General features: G+C 37.1%; 1 protein-coding gene and 1 long non-coding RNA gene across 7 annotated transcripts in view; both read left to right on the top strand.

The window, feature by feature from the left end:
- LCOR (ligand dependent nuclear receptor corepressor) overlaps window positions 1-23612 on the top strand; it is a 144171-nt gene that overhangs the window by 5562 nt on the left and 114997 nt on the right. The window lies entirely within an intron of this gene.
- LOC116573203 lies at window positions 1432-22163 on the top strand. The gene is made up of 4 exons (XR_004278638.1): window positions 1432-1442; window positions 10948-10953; window positions 15338-15342; window positions 21713-22163. It is a non-coding gene; the product is annotated as an uncharacterized LOC116573203 (long non-coding RNA).

Here is a 23612-nt window from a genome sequence, read left to right on the forward strand (position 1 = left end):
TAAAAGAAATTGCTGGGTCACATGATAATTTAAGTTTTTGAGGAAATGCCAAACTGTTTTCCGAAGCAGCTGCAATATTTTATATTCCCACCAGCAATGAAGGAAGATTCCATTTTCTTTACCCCCTTGCCAACATTTGTTATTGATGTCTTTTTGATGGTAGCTGTTTTACTGGGTAGGTCTGAAGTGGTATCTCATTGTGGTTTTTATTTTCATTTCCCTAATGACCAGTGATGTTGAGCACTTTCTCACATGTTTTTTGGCTATTTGTGTATCTTTGGAGAAATGTGTATTCAGATCCCTAACTAATTTTAAAGTTGAGTTGTTTTTTTTTTTGTTAAGATTATTTATTTATTTATTTCATAGACAGAGATTACAAGTAGGCAGAGAGGCAGGCAGAGAGAGAGGGAGAAGCAGGTTTCCCACTGAGCAGAGAGCCCGATGTGGGGCTCGATCCCAGGACCCTGAGACTATGACCTGAACTGAAGAGGCTTCAACCTACTGAGCGCCCCTGAGTTATTTGGTTTTTTATTGTTGAGATGTGAGAGTATATTTTGGTCACTAGACCCACATCAGTGTATGATTTACAAATATTTTTCTTAAACTCTCAATTTAAAAATAATTACAGACCAGAAGGAAACTTTAAAATACCTTGTAAAGGGAGTAATGTGTATAGTAGTGGATTGATAGGAGAGAACTAGAATAACTGGAAGGGCTTGCTTTAATATCTTTTATATGAATTATGAATATTGTGGTTTTTAAAAAAAAATGCTGTATTTAGAGAGAGCATGCGGAGTTTTGCAGAGGGAGGGGGAGAGAATCTCAAGGAGACTCTGTGATAAGCACAGAGCCCCATGCAGGACTTGATCTCAATGACCTGAGCCAGAACCAAAAGTTGGAAGCTTAACCGACTGAGCTCCCAGGTGCTCCTGTGTTGTGTTTTTTTTTGTTTGTTTGTTTTTAAGATTTTATTTATTTATTTGACAGATGGAGATCACAAGTAGGCAGAGAAGCAGGCAGAGAGAGAGGAGGAAGTAGGCTCCCTGCTGAGCAGAGAGCCCCATGCAGGGCTCAATTCCAGAACTCTGGGATCATGACCTGACCCGAAGGCAGAGGCTGAGCCCACTGAGCCACCCAGGCACCCCAGTATTGTTGTTGTTTTAAAGTAGTCTCTCCACCCATCACAGGGCTTGAACTCACAACCCCAAGATCTAGAGTTGCATACTCTACTGACTGAGCCAGCCAGGGACACCAAATGATAGAGTTGTGTGTCACAGCACAGATAGACTTCGCTATCCAGATCTTTGAAATTCTGCCTTTCTGTAGTGAGGGTTCATCTGTCAGATTCAGATAACGTGGCAAACCACATTATTTAAATCTGTTCTGTGCTTGAGTTTTGAATAGTAAGTAACAAAAGTTTGAGTACAGAGGGATACCTTTATGTAGACATTTTGTCTGACTCATCCAGATTTGAGTAGTGAGAGAAATTTATATAATATTTTTGAAATTTAAGATTTTATCTTTTGGTTGCATTTTATGAAACTCATATACTTGATAGTTTATATTTACTCATTACAAGTTACTGTGTGAATTTATTTTCTGGTGCTAAACTATATTGTTTTAAAAGACTTGATTCTTGTGAGTTTCTCAGATTTTTGAATTAGATTTGGTGTTACATATCAGGTGTAATAATGTCTTAAGGATGAAATTGAGACTCTTAGGAGGTAGGTGGGAGAATTAGTCTGAGAATCCTTAATGGATTATGAGGGGTATATTAGGAAGGCTGTATGGTTGACCCCTTATAATGATTTTTTTTTTCCTTTTGTTCCACATTCTTTTGTTAGAGACAAATATGTGTTCTTTTGATTTATCACATAATCATTTTTCTGAATGTTATGTGGTCCAAGGAAGTTACATGTGTAAAGCCAGTGTTTGTTGAGTAACTGAATGATAATGAAGTTCTTATAATCCAGTTTTGGGTAATTTGTATTTTTGAATTGTAAGAGCAGGATAAGTCATAGGGAATGGCTACAAGAAAAAAAGTATGTAACAGTAATTTATGGACTTCTGTTTGAAGTTTTGGTATTTGGAAACAATATGTGTGAGATGTTTTATACTAAATAGGAAGAAAGTACTCAGTTGTATCTCTCAGTTGTATTCAAAAACTTGTAATTGTACTTTACCATTTGAAATAAGGGAGTATTATAACTTCTAAATCATTAGAAGTTAGGAAGTTAGTCCATCACAGTTCTTTGTGTGTGTATGTTTTTGTTTGTTTTTTTTTTTTTTTACGAAGTTTGACCTGGATCCTGTAGAAACAAAGTTGTCTCATAAGGTTTTTGTGAGTGTAATAAGGTAGGGGAGTAAACAAATTGTCCAAAACTTGACATATAGAAAGCTTTGGGAAAATCTAAATTACTGATGTCACCATCTTATATCTACATAGAACATTTTATACTTAAAAAAAAAAAACAACCCTTTCACGTGCACTGTTTTTTTTTTTTAAAGATTTTTTAATTTATTTATTTGACAGATCACAAGTAGGCAGAGAGGCAGGCAAACAGAGAGAGAGGAGGAAGCAGGCTGTCCGCGGAGCAGAGAGCCCGATGTGGGGCTCGATCCCAGGACCCTGGGATCATGACCTGAGCCGAAGGCAGAGGCTTTAACCCACTGAGCCACCCAGGTGTCCCACGCACTGTTTTATTGCCTTTATTTAGGAATGTAGGAATATAAGATGATTATTTAAAAAAATAATTGGTCAGTTGGGAGACATTGAGTAATAACTTTTATTGAAGCAATCAGGGGATTTCCCTTACCATAAATGCTTCCTCTTATCCATAGAAATAATTGTGTGATATTTTTAACGTTTGAAATATTTACCTAACTTATCAGGTAAAAGTAAAACACAGAATTGAACTCTTCCAGAGCAAACTTTTTATTTAACTTCCTGCAATTGCTGTATGAAGTTACATAGTAGTTTTTCACCACTGTTAAATATATTAACACATCCGTACTTACGTTTAGGTTAGAAGATGTGAACACTAGTATTAACCTATGAAAGCTGCTGTTAATGGAAAACTGTTGTGTGATGAGCATTTTCATTCTCATTAGTAATACTAGATAGTCTGTGACTGTTACTTGATTTTACTGTTAGCATAATATCAATCATTTTATCATCATTAATAAGTGATTATTTTGTATGTTTCTCTTACTAGCTAGTTGGCTTTTTAGAGGTTTCCAGAAAGTAAAAGCCTGTTCTCCCTCTTCTAAACTCATATTGTGAACAGGAAGAAAAACTAATTTTAAAAGGACTTATAAGGTATATTTTGCTTGGTGAAAGAAAATCTTACTTGTGAAAATGTGAAATGTATGTATTTTTTTTTATAACTGAATTCACATGTAATTTATTTATTTATTTTTAGAGAAGATTTTATTTATTTATTTGGCAGAGAGAGCACACGTAGGTAGAGCAGTGGGCAGAGAAGTAAAGAGAGAAGCAGGTGCCCCACTGAGCACGGGATCCCAGGAGCCTGGGATCATGACCTCAGCCCAAGGCAGACGTTTAACTGACTGAACCACCCAGGTTCCCCTACATCTAATTTAATATAAGCATGCTCTGCTCATATGTTTAGAATTAATGGTTTAGGGGTATCTGGCTGGCTGAGTCAGGAGCACGTGATTCTTGATCTTGGGCTCATGAGTTTGAGCCCCATGTTGGGTATAGAGATTACATACATACATAAATAAATATTGGTTTATATGAATTTCAAAAATAAGTGTACAATGTATGTAGAAGAATTGTTGACTTTGTTAAACTGAGACATGTTTATGGGCACTTTGATGCATGCTGGTTTTTCATGGTTTTTTTTTTTTTTTTTTTTTAATTGTCTCCATTGTATGGGAATTCGTAGTCTCCTGCCTGGATACTTTCCTTCCTCACAATCAGTGTAGGCATATTTTCTAGGTCATTTGTAGGCATTTGTCTCTGTACCTCTATTCTCTTTTTAAATTCTCTTTTTAAATTCATGATTTCTCAGAGGTATAAAGGATGCTAGGACTTATTTTTTCAACCGTATTAATTAAAGAGAAAGGAATTAAAAAAAAAACCTTTCATTTTGGAAAATTTCAAACATACATATAAATAGAAAGAATGAGAACTAATTCTCTTACTAGTAAAGAATAGTAAAGAACTAGTAAAGATTCAATAGTAAATATAATAGTAAATATAATAGTAAAGAACTAGTAAAGAACTACTAAAGAACTACTAAAGATTCAATAGTAAATATATATTATTTTGATAAAAATCCCAGACATTATATTTACTATTGAATCTCTCTTGGCAGACTTTCATATAGTATGGTCTCCTCCTTGCCACCACCTATCCCCATTGTAAATTTAAAGAAATAAATCCTCTGTGGAGAAGACAAGTTTTTGTTGTTTTACTAATTCTTTAAAAAGCTAACAGATACTGAGCTTTTCCGCAGTGCCAAACGATATCCCTTTGATGTTACTATCTGTTATACAGGTGGAGAAACAGATTTGGGAAGATTAAAGATTTCATTCATGATCACTGAGCTAAAGAGTGGTAGACCCAGGAGTGGAATTCAAAAGCCTGTGCTCTTTAATCTTAAACATTCAAGCATATGCCCTCTTTTTAGACTTTTCTATTTGGTTCTATCACATTGCTCCTTTTTCTTTGTTTATAACTTCTAATTGCTTATTTTATTTATATTAAAGAATTTTGCTTTCTCTCCCCATTATCTTACCATAAATCGTAAGTAACATAATTACTCTTTCAATTCTCTATCCTGGAATGCCTTGCCCCTTTCTCTTTAGCATTATCATCCTGTTTGGCTTTCTTCATTCTTCTTGGTTTTTTAGTTTTGTGGGTGGTATTCAGAGCTAAGTAGGTTTCTGAGCTGAATATTTCCACTGGCTTAGTTTTTCTTCGTATGTTGCTAGACTGGCCTTTCTTCTAATCATTGGCTGAGAATTGAGCATAGGCTGACAGAGGAAAGGCTGTCTAAGTGATACTCATTCTGGGCTTTAAGCTTGATGAGCCTTCCATGTGGACTGGCCTAGTCCAAGGCACTTTGAAGTTTGTTAACAAAAGCCTTTTAATAACAGTGTGTAGGTGCCTGGCCTTTTCTTCTATTCATATCCTCAGAGAGCTCAGAGGTTGGGGAGGGAGGGTGGAGGGACAAGCAGAGTAAAGCAGACTAGGGGTCAGGATTTAGGATTCTTGGACTTTAGCCAAATGCCTTCTCAGTTTTAACATTCTGTGACTTAGATTTGATGTAGTTGGCAATAAATATTTTTAAATGTGTGTTTAAAAGGGAAGTTGAGTTGTGTGTGACTACTGAGAAAAGGAAGGAGCGATTTGGCAAATTTTAAAAATAATACACAGTTTTGGGGGCACCTGGTTGGCTCAGTTGGAAGTGCATGCGACTGTTGATCGTGGGGTTGTAAGTTCGAGCCCCACATTGGATGTAGAGAATACTTAAAAGGAATCTTTAAGGAAGATATGCTGTTTGGTAATTCAGACATCACTGATCTTGATAAAATGCTTCTAGTAATAGATATAGGAAGATTGTGACAAAAGTAATGGGGAGAAATTCCCATCAAAATAAAATGTGAAGTTCCTTGCCTTTACTAAGAATAAAAACATGAGAGGAACATATATGTTTGTCTATGTGCTTGTTGAAATGAGGCTTTTTAAGTGAATGATTAATGATATAAATAATTTCATCACAAGTGTTAGGTTATGTGAATTTTCATTCAGCTAGTAGGAAGTGGAGAAAGTTCAGTTGTATAAATGAGTATTGATTAGCTTATCCTGATCACAGTACAGTGATACTTTAATTATGGGCAGGCATTAAGCAGTCCATAAATCTTTGGGAATGTTTAAAAAACCCTTTAAGCTGGTTATTTTTCTGTGAGTGTTTAATACAACTGACACATCTTCTAAAATGATTTGCTTAACATATCACCTATGTTCAGTGGCCAGTGTACTAAAATTTTACTTATTTACCTATTGGTAAATTGCCTATGGCAATAATATTTTTATGATACTGTGTTAGCTGCTTTATCTAGATTGGTTTCTATTCTAGAAAGAGAAAATGTCAAAATAAAAATAAGTAACATGGGGGGCGCCTGGGTGGCTCAGTGGGTTAAAGCCTCTGCCTTCAGCTCAGGTCATGATCCCAGAGTCCTGGGATCGAGCCCCGCATCGGGCTCTCTGCTCAGCGGGGAGCCTGCTTCCTCCTCTCTCTCTGACTGCCTCTCAGCCTACTTGTAATCTCTGCCTGTCAAATAAATAAATAAAATCTTTAAAAAAAAAAAATAAGTAACATGGGTTAATTTCCAACAATTTTTAAGGAGGTACTAGAATTTTTGCTTTATTGACTTTTTTAAAAGAAGTACGGTTGAAGTGATAAAGTTATTTTCCATGTGAGACTTGTACAACTAATTTTCTTGTGTGTATTACTATATATAACTGCTTGGGTTTATTAAAATAGATTTTGGCATGTTAAAATAGACATGCCGAGTGTCACAAATCCACATGTATATCTGCTGAAAACCGTTTCAAGACCCATTGCTATGGCTACCAACATATAATCTTATCTAAATCATGCTCCTTTTGGTCCCTTTCTCCTTAGGCAAAGAACTTCTGTTTAATCTTAACATATCTTTATATCAAAGATTAGTACATTTTATTGGTGCAAGGCAAGAGTACATTCATAAGGGACAAAAGACAGAAGAGAAATTAGAATTTTCCGTATTAGGTGAGAAAGCTAGGTAGGAGTTGTCAGGAGCTATAAAACGGAGGGACTTAATTTTTCTGTTAAGACAGTAGGCCACATAGTTTACAGTCTAACCTTGAGTGAGTTGGTTGATCAAGACTGTTAAACTACTAAGAAGATTAAATTATCTACAGATATCGATCTTTTAAACGCAAGGAAATGGGACACACGGGTGGCTCAGTCAGTTAAGCATCTGCCTTCAGCTCAGGTCATGATCCCAGGATCCTGGGATCCAGTCCCACATCTGGCTCCCTGCTCAGCAGGGAGTCTGCTTCTCCGTCTGCCCTACTGCCCCGCTTGCGCTTTCTCTCAAATAAATCTTTTTTTTAAAGGCAAGAAAATGTGTATTAATGCAGAAGAGTTATTCTAACGTAGCTACATTGGTTAAAAAAATAACTGAAATTGTGGCAAAGACGGGATGAGAGATGTTGATGACCCAGACATTTTTTACCTTTCTTTTCTCTCCTTTTCTAAGGATTTAAGCTTTACTTTGGAAAAAAAATGATAAGTGTGCTCTTGTTAAGTGGTTAATGTTTATTACCTCTCAGCCATTGAACAGTTATTTTTAAAACTGTATAAAGATGTTTAGATAAAAATACCTAATCCATATTTTGTCAGATACTGTTTAACAAGTAATCCAGATGAAATCCGCTGTTTTGAGGAATATGAATATCCACTTGCAGGTAAAAATATGTGCTGTATTAAGAAAAAAAAAGGAGGGGCACCTGAGTGGCTCAGTCCGTTAAGCTTCTCCTTTCAGTTCAGAGCATGAGGGGTCGAGCCCTGCTTCAGGCTCTCCGCTCAGAGGGTATCCTGCCCCCCCCCCCCACCTCTCTACCCACTTGTGATATCTCTTTCTGTCAAATAAATAAATAAAATCTTAAAAAAGGAAAACCAGAGGGGCACCTGGGTGGCTCAGCGGGTTAAGGCCTCTGGCTTCGGCTTGGGTCATGATCCCCGAGTCCTGGGCTCAAGCCCCGCATCAGGCTCTCTGCTCAGTGGGGAGCCTGCTTCCTTCTCTCTTTCTCTGCCTGCCTCTCTGCCTACTTGTGATCTCTGTCAAATAAAAAAATTAAAAAAAAAAAAAAAGGAAAACCAGAAAGGAAGGATCTGTTGTCAAATTGTGTTGCTATCAGTGTCTGATTTTTGTGACTCAAGAACAGAAGTATAAGCAGTAATATTAATGGTACTGTTGCTGTTATGTTTGACTGGAGTATGAAATAAGTAGTACACTTTAAAACTTGATGCTTAAAGGATATTTGCGCTCAGATGGCAGAATATGCAGAATCTTCAGGTATTTGGTCCAGTAATGTAGCCTAGGATTCTGCCAAGAATGTTCTTTTAGGAATGAGGAAATTGTTTTTTCATGATGCAGTTTTCACTCATCTTTCTTCTCAGCTTACAGCTCTATCTCTTATGTTTCTTTTCTTTTCTTTTTGTGTGTGTAAAATGATATATGTTTAGAAATGCATCAAATTAAGAAGGAAACTGAATTAACTTTTAAAATGAATGTAGAGCGTTACTATGAAACCTTCAGTGAGCTGAAATGGTATAGAGCAAAGAAGCAGTTACCTATTATTTATATGGAGAATATTCTGCTCATTCCCAGGCCCAAAAAATAAGCTGTCCTAGGTTTTTCTGATACCCTGGGACTCATCTTGTTAATGAATGCAAGAAATAAGTTGAGATAAAGTACAGCAGCTCACAGATACAAATTCAAACTTAGGGTGGCTTGATGCTGAGTGTAGTTCAAGGGAAGGAACTTGGTGGTTCCACTCTAAGCTGCTCAGGGTGCACACTCCCTCTGTACCAGCTTGCTGTGAAACAGATGCTGACCGCTGTTTCACTTTTTGCTATTTTTCATAAAAGCAAGACGGTGTAATGCAAGCTTCTGAAAAGTGGGAGATACCTGTATTTTAGTCCAGGGGAAAACAGGTATCTTCAGAAGCCCATGGAGATAAGAATGACTTCTGAAGTTGAAATAATCGTGGTCATAGTTAAAAGATTGATATTAACTAGACAGTTCAGTAGTGAAGCATACATGTTCAGTGAAGTCTTTTTCCTTTCTAGTGAATGTTTTTTTGCTCTGTTTGCATCATTGTTTATATTAAATCTAGAAAACAATTTTATTTTGATATAATGCAAATAGTTTTGTCTCTTCTGGCTTTTGTCCATTTATGAATTTTAAAAAATTAAAAGTTGCAACCTTTCTTGAAGTTAACCATTGAGTCTTTTCTTTTTAAAACACCAGATTACATGAGGAACATTTTTACTTCCAGAGAAATGCGTAATGTACAAAAATAATTTTATTTTATTTTATTTTATTTTATTTATTTATTTTTTTAAAGATTTTATTTATTTATTTGACAGAGAGAGATCACAGTAGGAGAGAGGAAGGGAAGAGATCACAGAGAGAGAGGAAGGGAAGCAGGCCCCCTGCCGAGCAGAGAGCCCGATGCGGGACTCGATCCCAGGACCCTGAGATCATGACCTGAGCCGAAGGCAGCGGCTCAACCCACTGAGCTACCCAGGCGCCCCCAAAAATAATTTTAGACATGAATTTGCATGCTTGTCAGATAGTACCAAAGAGTAACTAACCCTTTAAAGATTGTATCTTGATAGGATGGAAGAGGTTGTTAAATATATTTTGAATTCACAAGTTTATTCCTCTCATCACTTCTCCAATTGTTCATCACATTTTAAGGCCTATTCTGGAAGCACTTGAATATAACAACAAAAATGTGACTTTGGATCAGGCAGACCTGGGGACGAATTTTATTTTCACACTTTACCAACTGTGAGATGTAGAGAGAACTAATTTTAATTCATTGTTATATGAAATAGTATTAGTAGTAAATACTGTTTAGGAGGGTTGTGAGAATTGACTAAGAAACAAAGACCTTCATCTTTGCTTAATAAATAATAGATCCCTTGAAAAAAATCTTGAAGCTGAGTCACAGAATTTGTTTTTTAGATGTAATCTTAAAATTATAACATAGTTTCTTTTAAATATTTTTGTAATAAAGAATGATGACTCTACACTCTGGAATTTAAATTGCATTGTATTTGGTCTGTCCAGAACTTTTATACATTTACAGCTTCTTTGTGTAATGGTGTGGGTGATGGCAGTTTACACATTACCACATTTATTGCTACATTCTGTAGGATAGGGTGGCAAAAATACTCGTTTGTATGCTTTTTGCCAACAGCACTACCAAATACTTTGTCTTAGAAAAAATAGACCGATCTTAGGCAGTGTGTGCAGTAGGAAAAACCTTGGGGGAGGAGCACTGGTTCTAGTACTAGGTTCTAGTACACGTATGACTCTATCTGTGTGGTTTGAGTAAACATACTTAATCGCTGCATCTTGGTTTCCATATCTGTAAAATAAGAAGGTTTTAGAGAGCCTTCTAATTAACGATATTTTGAGAAAAACTGTTGTGTTGATTTTTATTGTTGAATAGACTCCTGCATTTCAGACAGAAAAGGTGACATGATATTAGGAAATACTGTATATATTGGGGTACGAGAACTAAAATAATGTATTCAAAGATGGTTTCCTTACAAAATGTTCGTGAGAATAAGGGTCATTTATTTATCTTTAGGACAAGGCAGGATATGTAAAGAATGGGCAGTAGCTCCCTAAACTCATGTAAAAATACGTTAACTCATTTTTCTCATGAAGAAGATGTAGCTGTGGTGGGAGAAAGTTTGCCTCATTAAGCTAATGATAATTGTATCTGTATGTTTCATATTATGTAAATGTCGTTTCTCCTCCCACCCCATACTTTTTCCATGGTGGCTGCACCAGTTTACATTTCCACCAACGGTGCACAGGAGTTTCCTTTTCTCCCCATCCTTGCCAATACTTTCTACATTTCTAGTTGGTAATAGCTATTCTAATGGGTATGAAGTGATAGCTGATTGGGGATTTGCATTTCCCTGATGATTAATGATGTAGAACATCTTTTCATATAACGGTTAGCCATCTATATATCTTCTTTGGAAGAATGTCTCTCCAGATTTTCTGCCCGTTTTCTAATTGGATTATTTGGGGGGATTTTTTGCTTTTGTGACTTCTTTATGAATTTTGGATATTAGCCCGTTTTCAGACACATATTTGCAAATATATTCTCCCATTCAGTAAGTTGTCTTTTCGCTTTGTTGATGGTATCCTTTGCTGTGCAGAGGCATTTTAGTTTGATGTAGTCCAACTTGTTTATTTTTGTTTTTGTTGTTTTGCTCTTGGTGTCTGGTTAAAAAAAAAATAATTACCAAGTCTGATGTCAAGGAGCTTATTGCCTGTGTTTACTTCTAGGAGTTTTGTGGTTCAGATCTTATATACGGATCTTTAATCCATTTTGAGTTAATTTTTGTGTATGGTGTAGGATGGTGTCAAGTTTGATTTTTTTGCATGAGGCCATCCAGTTTTTCTAATAATTACTGATGAGACTGTCCTCTCCCTGTTGTATGTTCTTGGCTCCTTGTCACAAATTAACTGATTGTATATGCATAGGTTTATTTCTGGGCTCTCCTGTTCCTCTGATCTGTGTCTGTTTTTATGCCAATACAGTACTGTCTTAATCACTAATAGCTTTGTAGTATAGTTTGAAATCAAGGAGCATGATGTCTCCAGCTGTATTCTTTCTCAGGATTGCTTTGGCTCTTAAGGGGTTTTTATACTTCCATACACATTTAAGGATTATTCTGTTGCTGTGAAAAATGCTATTGGAATTTTGGTAAGGATTGCATTGAATCTGTATATTCTGTATATTGACTAGGGTATTGTGGACATTTTAACAATAGTAATTTTTCCAGTTAGGAGAATGGACTAGATTTCTGTTTGTGTCTTGCTTCAGTTTCCTTCATTAATGTCTTATTTTTAGGATATAGGTATTTCATCCTTTTGGTTAAATTTATTCTTAAGTATTTTATTCTTTTTGGTACAGTTGGAAATGGGATTGTTTTCATTTCTTTTTGGTAGTTCTTTTTTTTTTTATTCAAATGCAACAGATTTTTGTGTATTTGTATCCTGCAACCTTACCAAATTCATTTATTCAGATAGTTTTTTTATGGAATATTCAGGGTTCTGTCTGTGTAACATCGTGTCATCTGCAAATAGTGATAGTTTTATTTTTCCTTTCCAATTGACCCTTTATTTTTTTTGCTTAATTGTTCTGACTAGGATTTCTAATACTGTGTTGAATAAAAGTGATAACAGTGACTGGGTATCTTTGTCTTGTTCCTGGTCTTAGAAAAAAAAGCTTTCAGCTTTTCATCATTGAGTATGAAATTAATAGGTGGCTTGTCATATATAGCTTCTGTTACGGTGAGGCATGTTCCCTCTAAGCCTGCTTTGTTGAGAGTTTTTATCATAAATGGGTGTTGAATTTTGTCAAATGTTTCCCCTGCATCTGTAGAGATGATCATATGGTTTTTATCCTTCATTTTGTTAACTGTTGTAGTATGTCACATTGACTGATTTTATAGATGTTGAGCTGTCCTTGCAAAACTGAAGTAAGTCATATTTGATCATGGTGAATGATTCAGTGTATTATTGGATTGGGTTTGCTATTATTTTTTTAAGGATTTTTTCATCTATGTGCGTCAGGGTGATTAGCTTGTAGTTTTCTTTCCTTGTGGATCCTTGCTTGGCTTTGGTTATTAGGGTAGTGCTGGTATCCTAAAATGAGTTTAGAAGAGTTCCCTCCTTTTCTGTCTTTGGAGGAGATTGAGAAAGATTGGTAGTAATTGTTTTTTGCATGTTTGGTAGAATTCACCAGTGAAACTCTGTAGTCTTGGACTTTGTTCATTGGGAGGTTATTGATTACTGATTAGGTTTCCCTACTAGTAATCAGTCTGTTCATATATATTTTTTATTTCATCACGATTCAGTTTTGGTAGGTTTTGTTTATAGAAATTTACCCATTTCTTCTAGGTGCTCTAGTTTGCTGGCGCATAATTGTTTACAGCCTTCTCTTACTCTTTGTGTTTCTGTGGTATCAGTTACAACATCTCTTTCATCTCTCTCTTTCTGATTTTATTTGAGTTCTCTCTTTTTCTTGGTGAGTCTAGCTAGCTGAGGGTTTGTCAGTTTTGCTTATCTTTTCAAAGAACCAGCTCTTCATTGCATTGGTTTTTGTTTTCCTTCTGGTGTCTTTTTAGTCTCTATCAGCTCCAATCTCTGTTAATTCCTTCCTTCTACTAACTGTGGGTTTTGTTCTCTTTATCTTCTTTTGAGTGTACAGTAGGTTGTTTTCTTGTTTCTTGAGGTAGGCATTTGTCACTGTGAACTTCCCTCTTAAAATTTCTTTTACTGCATCCCATAAATTTTGGTTTATTACATTTTCATTTCCTCTTTCTCAAGGTATTTTTTAATTTCTTTTTTTTAAAAACAATTTATTTATTTGAGAGAGAGAGAGAGAAAGCATGTGCACATGTGCATACTAAAAGGGAGAGGGGCAGAGGGAAAGGAGAAGCAGACTCCTAACTGAGCAGGGAGCCCACGGTGGGGCTGGACTCTGGGATTGTGACCTGAGCTGAAGGCAGATGCTTAACTGACTGAGCCACCCAGGTGCCCCAATTCCTCTTGATTTTCTTCTTTGACCTATTTGTTGTTCAGTAGCATGTGGTTTAATTTCCACATTTTTGTGAATTTTCCAGTTTTCTTGTGTAATTAGTTCCTGATATACCATGTGGTTGGAAATGTTGCTTGATATGATTTCAGTGCTCTTAAATTTGTTAGGAATTGTTTTGTGGTTTATGTTGGGAAATGATGTGTTATGTAATCTATCTTGGATCTGTTTGTACTTGAAAAGAATGTATATTTTGTTGGGGTGCCTGGGTGGCTCAGTGGGTTAAGCCTCTGCCTTTGACTCAGGTCATGTTCTCAGGGTCCTGGGATTGAGCCCTGCATCGGTCTCTCTGCTCAGCGGGGGACCTGCTTCTCCCCCCTACTTGCCTGCTTCTCTGCCTACTTGTGATATCTCTTCCTTTCTCTGTCAAATAAATAAATAAAAATATTTAATAAAAAAATGTATATTTTGTTGCTTTTGGATGGTATGTTCTTTAAAAATCTGTTAAGCCCATCTGGTCTAATGTTTGTTTTCAGACTAGGGTTTCCTTATTGATTTTGTGTGAATGATCTGTCATCCATTGATGTAAGTAGGTTATTAAAGTCCCCTGTCATTGTGTTGCTGTTTATTTTTCCATTTAAGTGTGTTAGTATTTGCTTTATATATTTAGGTGCTCCTATGTTGAGCTCATCAATTTTTTTTAAAAGATTTTATTTAGAGAGAGGGTTTGTGCCTGAGTTGGGGGAGGGGAAGGGGGGAGGGTGAGAATCACATACTATGCTGCGTGAGGAGCTGCATGTGGGGCTTAATCTCAGGACCCTGAGATTATGACTTTAGCTGAAACCGAGAGAGAGGGACACTAAACTGACTGAACCAGCCAGGCAGTCTAAGTCCATAAATATTTAAAATGTTTATCTTCCTGTTGGATTGAACCTTTTATCATTCTGTAGCATTCTTCTTTGTCTCTTAGCACAGTCTTTGTTTTAAAGTGCTTTGTCTGATGTAAGTATAGCTACTCTGCTTTTTTTGGTTTCCATTTGCATAGAGTATCTTGTTCCATCTCTTCATTTTCTCTGTGTGTGTGTGTGTGTGCGTGTCTGAAGTAAATCTCTTGTCCATAGTTTAGAGATGGGTCTCCTCCCCCATTCAGCCACTCTTTGTCTTTTGATAGGAGAATTTAGTCCATTTATATTTAAAGCAGTTACCAATAGGTTATGTGCTTGTTAACATTTTGTTAGTCATTTTCTGGCTATTTTTGTAGTTCTTCTCTGTTCCTTTTTTCTTCTCTGGCTCTCTTGTGGTTTCATGTCTTTAGGGATATGCTTATATTCATTTCTCTTTATATCTTGTGCATTTACTATAAGATTTTGCTTTGAAGTTACCATGAGGCTTGCATATAATAACTTACAAGTCTATTTTAAATTGATAGCTTAAGTTTGATCTCATTTTATTTTATTTTATTATTATTTTTTTAAAGATTTTATTTATCAGAGAGAGAGAGAGAGAGAGCGAGCACAGGCAGACAGAATGGCAGGCAGAGGGAGAAGCAGGCTCCCTGCCGAGCAAGGAGCCTGATGTGGGACTCGATCCCAGGACGCTGGGATCACGACCTGAGCCAAAGGCAGCTGCTTAACCAACTGAACCACCCAGGCATCCCTTGATCTCATTTTAAAGCTCAGTATTTCTGTTCCTCTCGAACATTTTTTTAAAAGGTTTTATTTGCTTGTTTGAGTGAGGGCATACACAAGTAGGGGGGGAAGAGAAGACGGAGAGGGACAAGACTTCTTGTTGAGCTCAGAGCCTGATAGAGGACTCGATCTCACAACCCTGAGATCATGACCTGAGCCAAAATCAAGAGTCAGGACACTCAACCTACTGAGCCACCCAGGTTCCCCCAACATTTTATTTTTGATGTCACATTTTACATCTTTTTTTTTCCTTATTTTTTAATTATTGCAGTAGTAGTTCTTTTCACAGGTTCTGCCTTTTAATCTTTGTATTAGCTTTAAAAGTGATTAGTCCATTGCATTTATTATATATTTGCCTTTCCAGTGAGATTTATCCTTTCATGTGTGTTCTTGTTATTCATTAGCACCTGTTCTTTTCAGTTTAAAGAAATTCCTTTAGCAATTCCTATAAGGCCAGTTGAGTGGTAAACTCCATTAGCTTTGGCTTGTCTGAAAAACTCTTAATATCTCCTTTACTTCTGAACAATAACTTTGCTGGGTAGAATATTCTTGGTTCAAAGTTTTTTCTTTCAGCACTTTTAATACATCATGCTGCTTTCTTCTAGTCTGTAAAGTTTCTGCTGAGAAATCTGCTGGGAGAAATCTGCTGTATGTTTTTTGCTGCTTGTAGTAGTTTCTCTTTTTTGCTTTAACTTTTGACATTTCAATTGTAATAGGTCTTGGTGTGGGTCTCTTTCAGTTTCTCTCATTTGGAATTCCCTGAGTTTCCTGGATGTGGATGTTAATTTCCTTCCCCAGGTTAGGGAAGTTTATTTACAGCCATGATTTCATTAACTAAAATTTCTGCCCCTTTGTTTCTTCTTCTGGGAGCTCTGTGATGTGAATGTTAGTCCATTTGATTTTTATTCCATAAGTCACTTGTGCCATTTACTTTTTGCTTTTTTTTTCCCCCTTTTTGCTGCTCTGGTTGGTGAGTTACACTGCTTTGTCTTCAGATTGAGTTTTCCATACCTTTGCTTCATTTAGTTTGCTGTTGAGTTCTTCTGGTATATTTTTTTACTTCAACTATTTGTATTCTTAAGCTCTGTAATTTCTATTTTCTTCTTTTCATTTATGTTCTCACTGTGTTCTTTCTTCTCCCCAGTTCAGTGAGTGTCTATGACTATTACTTTGAAATCTCTATCACATAAATATTACTTATCTCTGTTTAAGCTTTTTTCTGAGGTTTTACCTGTTGTTTTGTTTGGAACATGTTCCTCTTTGTCTTCATTTTGCTTGACTCTGTTTTTGTTTTTTTGTTTTAAGATTTTATTTATTTGAGAGAAAGTGAGTGAGAGTATAAGCAGGAGGCGGGTACAGAGGGAGAAAGACTCCCCGCTGAGTAGGGAGCCCAGTGTGGGACTTGATCCCAGGATCTTGGGATCATGACCTGACCCAGAGGTGGATGCTGAGCCACCCAGACACCCCTCTGTGTGGTTTTTATACATTACATGAAAAATCCACATCTCCTAGTTTTGAAGGAGCCTCATGTAGGAGATGAACCCTGTTGTACAATCCTGTCTCAGCTCTTGGTTGTCTTCCAAATCTTTGTGCTTATCCAAGCAGCCAGTCGTGTTTTTCTTCCATTTCCAACAGTTTAAAAGTATGTTTGGATAGTAAATTGAAAATTTGGAGTCCTACTCCAGATCTGCTGATTCCAAATCTTAGGGATGGCATGGGAATCTATTTCTAACATGTCTCAGGTGATTCTTGGACACATTGAAGTTTGAAAATGACAGACATAAAAGATAAGGTTGCTTTAACCATTATGTAAGACACTCCAAGATATCTGATCCAGCCTACTACTTTAGTTTCAACTTTCTATATCCTGCCCTTTCTCCACCCTAATACCTCAAGTCCTCTTACCACAAAATACAAGTCACTTTTCTAGTGTGCAAGTATTACTATACTTCTTTATTTCCTTCCCTTTCTTTCTCCAATCATACCTCTTTTAGTTTGAGAGACCCTTGAATTCAGCGACCATGTCACATTTTTCTTTATATTTTGAGTACTAGACAGAGTGACTGGCACAAAGTGGATGCCCAGTAAAGATTTGTGGAAAGGTAGAAAACAGAAAGAAGGAAGCACTTTTTTAACCTACTACTTGTGTAATGTCTGCTAATATTTCATTGGCTAAAGCAGGTTACACAACTGAGCCCAAGTCATGGTGGGGAGGGTATTACAAACTTAACCTGACAAAAGGACTACATATAGAGGGATGAAGAATTAGGGCCCAAATAGAAAGCATCAATTTTCACGTGAATATTTGTGGTAATAGGTATTTGTCAAGCACACAGTATGTGCCCAACAGCTGTTTTTCTCACTTAATATATACAGTTAACCTGCAAAGAGTGTGGTATACTTTTTTGGGGTACTATGAAGAAATAATTAGATTAATGACAGGGCACCTGGGTGGCTTAGTTGGTTAAGCATTGGCTTTTGGTTTAGGTCATGATCCCAGGGGCTGGGATTAGGCCCTGCCTCAAGCTCCCTGCTCTGCAGGGAGCCTGCTTCTTTCACTCCTTTTGTCATTCTCCCTGCTTGTGCTCCTTGGTTCTCTGTATCCTTCTGTCAAATAAATAAAATCATAAAAAAAGGTTTAATGATTAAATAATTAACAAATGTGATGGAGCTGGTGGTTTGAATTTGGGATTGTCTGACTTCAGAGTCTGTATGCTTTCACATAGTTATAAACATGTAAGTTATGTTTTTAATTCCCCCCCGCATAAGTTTTTTCTCCCTTATTTTTGAGAAGTAGATATTTCGGACACAGTATGGTGTACCCTTAATGGCTTTAACATAGTGATTTTTTTTTTTTTTAAAGATTTTATTTATTTATTTGACAGAGAGAAATCACAAGTAGACGGAGAGGCAGGCAGAGAGAGAGAGAGAGGGAAGCAGGCTCCCCGCTGAGCAGAGAGCCCGATGCGGGACTCGATCCCAGGACCCTGAGATCATGACCTGAGCCGAAGGCAGCGGCTTAACCCACTGAGCCACCCAGGTGCCCCAACACAGTGATTTTTGGAAGGAGATTGGGTGGGAGAATTTGCCCCTTTGAGAACCACTGTATTTATTATATGAGATATAAAGAACTAGTTTTCTGTGTTTGTGAGTTGTGTAGAGTCGCTAGTGATACCCAGCCTTTAATAGAGGAAACATATTTTTAAATTTTGTCTTATTTCAAAATGTAATTTTTTTTCTTTTTGCTCAGAATGTGTGTTTTTGAAATTTCTGAAATTATCAGCAAAAGTGATAGGAAAGGGCTGGAAATTTCCCAGAGATAAATGTGTAAAATTTGGAGGTGGGCTCTAGGTGAAGAGAGTGTTTAGATTATATAAGAATATAAGGTGTTGATGATTTTTCCAGTAACCTGGGAACAAATATTAACATAATATGTGTGTGACACAGTTTGCTTGAGATAGAAGCAAAGAAAACATGGACAGTGATAGCCATATTAAAGGACAAGACTGTCACAAATGTTGTCTAAGCAGTGATATGGAGAGAGAAAGAGATACTTCAGTAGGACTTTGTCATCACATTGATCTATGACTGACATGAGCTTTAGGGATGGTGGTGATGTGCAGTGGCATTAAGGAGCAAAAGATTTTACTAATCTTTTTGTTTGTTTGTTTGTTTTTTAGATATTGGTACTTGGGTTTTTATAATTCTGGGAGTTTTTTTTTAAGTTTTGCTTTGTTTTAAATTAGTTTAACAGATAGAGACATCGGGAGAGGGAACACAAGCAGGGGGAGTGGTAGAAGGAGACCAAACTCCCTGCTGAGCAGGGAATCTGATGCTTTGACCCCAGCCAAAGGCAGCCGCTTAACGTTGGAGCCACCCAGGTGCCCCATGAGAGTTCTTTATATTGTTCAGGTTTTGCTATAAGGAGCTCACATATCCATACTTTATTTAACAAGCATGATGAATTTGTTTGTAACTTTTAAATTCTAAAACTCTTCTTGGGAGATGCCCTGGTGGGTAGGGAATGGAAATGTATACAAACTATTTTTTTCTATTGGCTCTTCCTGTCTCTTTGCAGTTAGAGAAAATAACCTGAAAAAAAAAATGAAGCCCTTTTTTCAATCCTATGGTATTTTGCTGTGTTCTGTATCTGTCAGGACTCTTTCTATTGGAAGTTCAGAAAACTAGTTCTAATTAATAAGTCAGAAGGTCATTTTGTAGGTTTATGAACTGGGAAGTTCACAGGATAAAGCTGTAGGTAGGATTTTAATGTAACTGGAATCAAAGGTTTGATGTCATTAGGAATGTATCCTTATCTCCCTTTCTGAGCATTCCTTTTCTGATTTTTTTTTTTAAGATTTTATTTATTTGCCAGAGATAGAGAGAGTACACACAAGCAGGCAGAGAGGCAGGCAGAGGCAGTAAGAGAAGCAGGCTCCCTGCCGAGCAAGGAGCCCGATGCGGGACTCGATCCCAGGACCTTGGGATCATGACCTGAGCCGAAGGCAGCGGCTTAACCAACTGAGCCACCCAGGCGTCCCTCCTTTTCAGATTTTGTGTGAAAGAGAGCAAGTGCAAGCAGAGCACAATAGCAGGGGGTGGGAGAAGCATACACCCACTGAGCAGGGAGCCTGATGCCGGGCTCCATCCCAGGATGCTAGGATCATGACCTGAATGGAAGGTAGTGGCTTAGCCCACTGAGCTACCCAGATGCTCTCTAAGCATTCTTTTTCAGTTTTGGTTTCCTTCATCAGGTATGATGGTAAAGATGATCAGTAGCAGCTCTCTAAACTTAATTCTTAAGAGTCCACCTGTGTTTCCCTGTATAGCACCAGTCAAATTGGTGGATGGAAGGCCAGGCCTGGGTTGTGTGGTCCATCCCTGAACTAGTCACTGTAAGGCTAGAGGAGTGTGATCCTCTGACCTGACCAAGGACATGTGCCTGGTTTTGGGGAGAGGCTTAAGGTCAGCCTTTTCTTGAGGCTTAAGGGAGGAACATATTGATTCTTCAAAAAAAAAAAATCAGATGCTATTCCTTAAGAAATAAACATGGGTTCAGGTTAGGCAAAATCTATAAATATTCCATGTATGAATCTAGATCTGCTTTTGAAGTTGATTGATAAAGACTGTGTTGAGTTAAAGTGTGTTCTCTGCAAAAAGATGTTGAAGTCCTAACTTGCAGTATCTTTGAATATGACTTTACTTGGAAATAGGATCTTTATAGTTGGGTTCAAGTTAAGATGAGATCATACTAGATTAGAGTGGGACCTAATCCAATAACTGGTGTTATTTATAGAAAGGGGAAATTTGGACATAGGTCCAAATGGGAGGAATGCCAAGGATTGCTCACAACCACCAGAAGGTACAAAGAGGCAAAGGAGTCTTCTCTAGAAGAAGGAGAGAGAATAGCCCTGCCAACACCTTTATTTCTGCCTCGTCAGTCTCCAAAACTGCAAGAGAATATATTTCTGTTGTAAGCCATCTAGTTTGTGGCAGTATGTGGTAAAATTCAGCAGCTCTAGAAAACTAATATAGACCATATTTGGTACTTACAAAAATTTTTTTATTAATCCCATCTTTTTGTTTTGTTTTGTTTATATAAGTAATCTCCGTACCCAACATGGGGCTTGAACTCATGACCCCAGGACTGAGTTGAATGCCCTCCTGATTGAGCCAGCCAGATGCTTCTCAGTTCATCTTAAAATAAAATGCTGGCCATAAGTTTTTCCTGTGAATACCCTTTACATTTTAAAAATGGCTTTTATGGGGATTTGGGATGCCTTTGGAATGTATAGTTTGGCATTTGAAAATATATTTTGTTAGAATTTTATTGTGTCCATAATGATGTGAGATGGTACTTTGTGATTGATTTTTTGACCTCTGCATTTTATAGTCTGTAGTTGTGGTTTAGCTGAAGCCGTTGTCCTTATGATGTACAGCTATATTTCTCAACGTGTTTGACTCCCATATAGCACAGTGCCATGTGAGAATCAGGAGTGGTAATAATTAAAGAGAAACACACAGAGTAAATACGTTCTAGTAGCTTAAATATGGAAGAAAGAATATGTCTGAAGGCAACTGGTTATCAAGGTGGGAATTGTTAGTATTTTAGTGATACTAAAAAAAACTTAAGAGTAGTTTGAACAGTATTTCTGGGCCCTTTCTTGTTCATTTTCTGCAAACTGGGAGAGTCAGATAATACCTCCAAAGTTTGGTTAAACTTTTCTTCACTTATTGTTCCTATCTTTAGCTAATAATGTTGCATGTAATACAGTTATTATTTTTAAAAATATTTTATTTATTTATTTGCCAGAGAGAGAGCAAGAGAGGGCAAGAATATAAACAGGGGCAGCAGCAGGCAGAGAGAGAAGCAGGCTCCCCGCTGAGCAAGGAGCCCAAGGTGGGACTCAATTCCAGGACCCTGGGATCATGACCTGAGCTGAAGGCAGATGCTTAACTGAGCCACCCAGGCATCCCAGATTTTTTAAAATAAATTATCAATCTCTATTTATTTACTCAAAATAAGCTATACACCACTTAATGTGGGTCTTAAACTTATGAACCCCCCCAGATGAAGCGTAGCATGCTATACCGACTCAGCCAGCTGAGCACCCCATAATTTTCATTATAAATATTTTTGACAGAGATACCTTTTCTCAATTCAGAACTCACATACTAAGTATGTAATGACAAGTATTGCCCTGCCATGTTCCATCTACTATAGTTTTACTTTCTCTAACCATTTTTATTATATATTCTTTCAGCATTTCTTTATAAAAATAAAAGCAGATGTTAATTTTTTTTTTACTTTTTTGTTTTCTTACATACAACAGTATATAGAAAATACTTTGTACTTTGCTTTTTTTCACTTTATATGTTTTAGTTACCTTTCTGTGGCAGTATGTAGAGAGCATTCTCATTCCTTTTCACAGTTGCATTGTATTCCATTGTGCGGATATGCCGAAATATATTTAACTTGATGGTTACTGAACATCGGAGTTTTCACTTGTTGCTAACCATCCTTCAGTGAAAAATATATTTTTTAAAGATTTTATTTATTTATTTGACAGGGAGAGAGATCGCAAGTAGGTGGAGAGGCAGGCTAGGGGCAGGGGAGGAGGGGAGCAGGCCCACTGCTGAGGAGAGAGGCCGATGCTGGACTCGATCCCAGGATCTTGAGGTGATGATCTGAGCAGAAGGCAGAGGCTTAACCCACTGAGCCACCCAGGTGCCCCTTCAGTGAATAATATTATACATAAGTTTTTTGTATGTGTGATGATATCTATAGGATACATTCCCAGAAATGGTACTGCTGAGTTTAGGGGTAAAATATATTTGTAATTTTTCTAGATATTGCCAAATTGCCCTCTACCTGGGTGATAGAACTTTGTAGTTCCTCCATTATTGTAGGAGAGTACCCAATAGGAAAATGTTTATATTCCCACAGCCTTACTAATGTAGTAGTGTATCTGATTTGTGGCTTTTTGCAAATTTGATAGATCAAAAATACTCTCAGTATTGTTTTCGTTAACATTTCCTTTATGACTGAGGTTGAGCCTCTTATTTTTTTTTTTTTAAAGATTTTATTTATTTGCCAGAGATAGAGAGAGAGAGTACACACAAGCAGGCAGAGAGGCAGGCAGAGGCAGCGAGAGAAGCAGGCTCCCCGCCGAGCAAGGAGCCCGACGCGGGACTCGATCCCAGGACCTCGGAATCATGACCCGAGCCGAAGGCAGTGGCCTAACCAACTGAGCCACCCAGGCGTCCCAAGCCTCTCATTTTTAAGGAAATTTCCATTTACATTTGATCTTGAACTGATTTCTTGCAGTGATGATTATGACATTGCCAGTGGTGAAAGTAATAATAATGTTTTAATAGGGGAGGAAAGGGAGGAGATGGTTGTTCTTAGAAGAAAGATTTCTGGGTCCTTTTTCTCCTCCAAACTCGGGAATTTTCACGTATTCAGAATTGGTTCTTAAAGAATTGATTCTGAAAGTTCAGTTGCTTTGTTATTGCTTTAGGAGGCCTGCAGTGTGTAATTGGCACAGCATGGCCATCCGGGTTTTTCTGAGTGTGCCTTCTCCAGCCTTTCAAGAAAGTGTAGATTGATGTTACACACAGTTTCTTTAAACTGCTTCAAAGGATTGTTGAAAAATACTCAAATTTTGCTGGAAGATCTTCTTTTGTATTTCCTGTGGACATTTGCTAAAGTATAGTTCTTATCTAGTTGACGTAAGTAGATTTCTATAAATGTTTTTGCTTTTATTTAAAGTATCTATAAAATGTTATTTGCTGCCCTTCATGATGCTGTTTTCATCTCCAGCTTGCCTATTGTTTATTTTTATTTTTTCTCTCGGCATTTCATTCTTTCTGTGTTGATATTTTGTTTACTTGAATGTTGGAAGAACTGTTCTGAGCTTTTGGGTGGTAATGTCACTTTGCATTCTGAACTGAACCCTGTCCATAAAAGTTAGGGTTGTTTCTACAGCTATTAATACCATTAGATATGGTCTTGACAGTAGTTTATGAAAATTGTTTAATGTCTA

This window comes from Mustela erminea, chromosome 14 (genome assembly GCF_009829155.1).
Source record: "Mustela erminea isolate mMusErm1 chromosome 14, mMusErm1.Pri, whole genome shotgun sequence".
Lineage (NCBI taxonomy): Eukaryota > Metazoa > Chordata > Mammalia > Carnivora > Mustelidae > Mustela > Mustela erminea.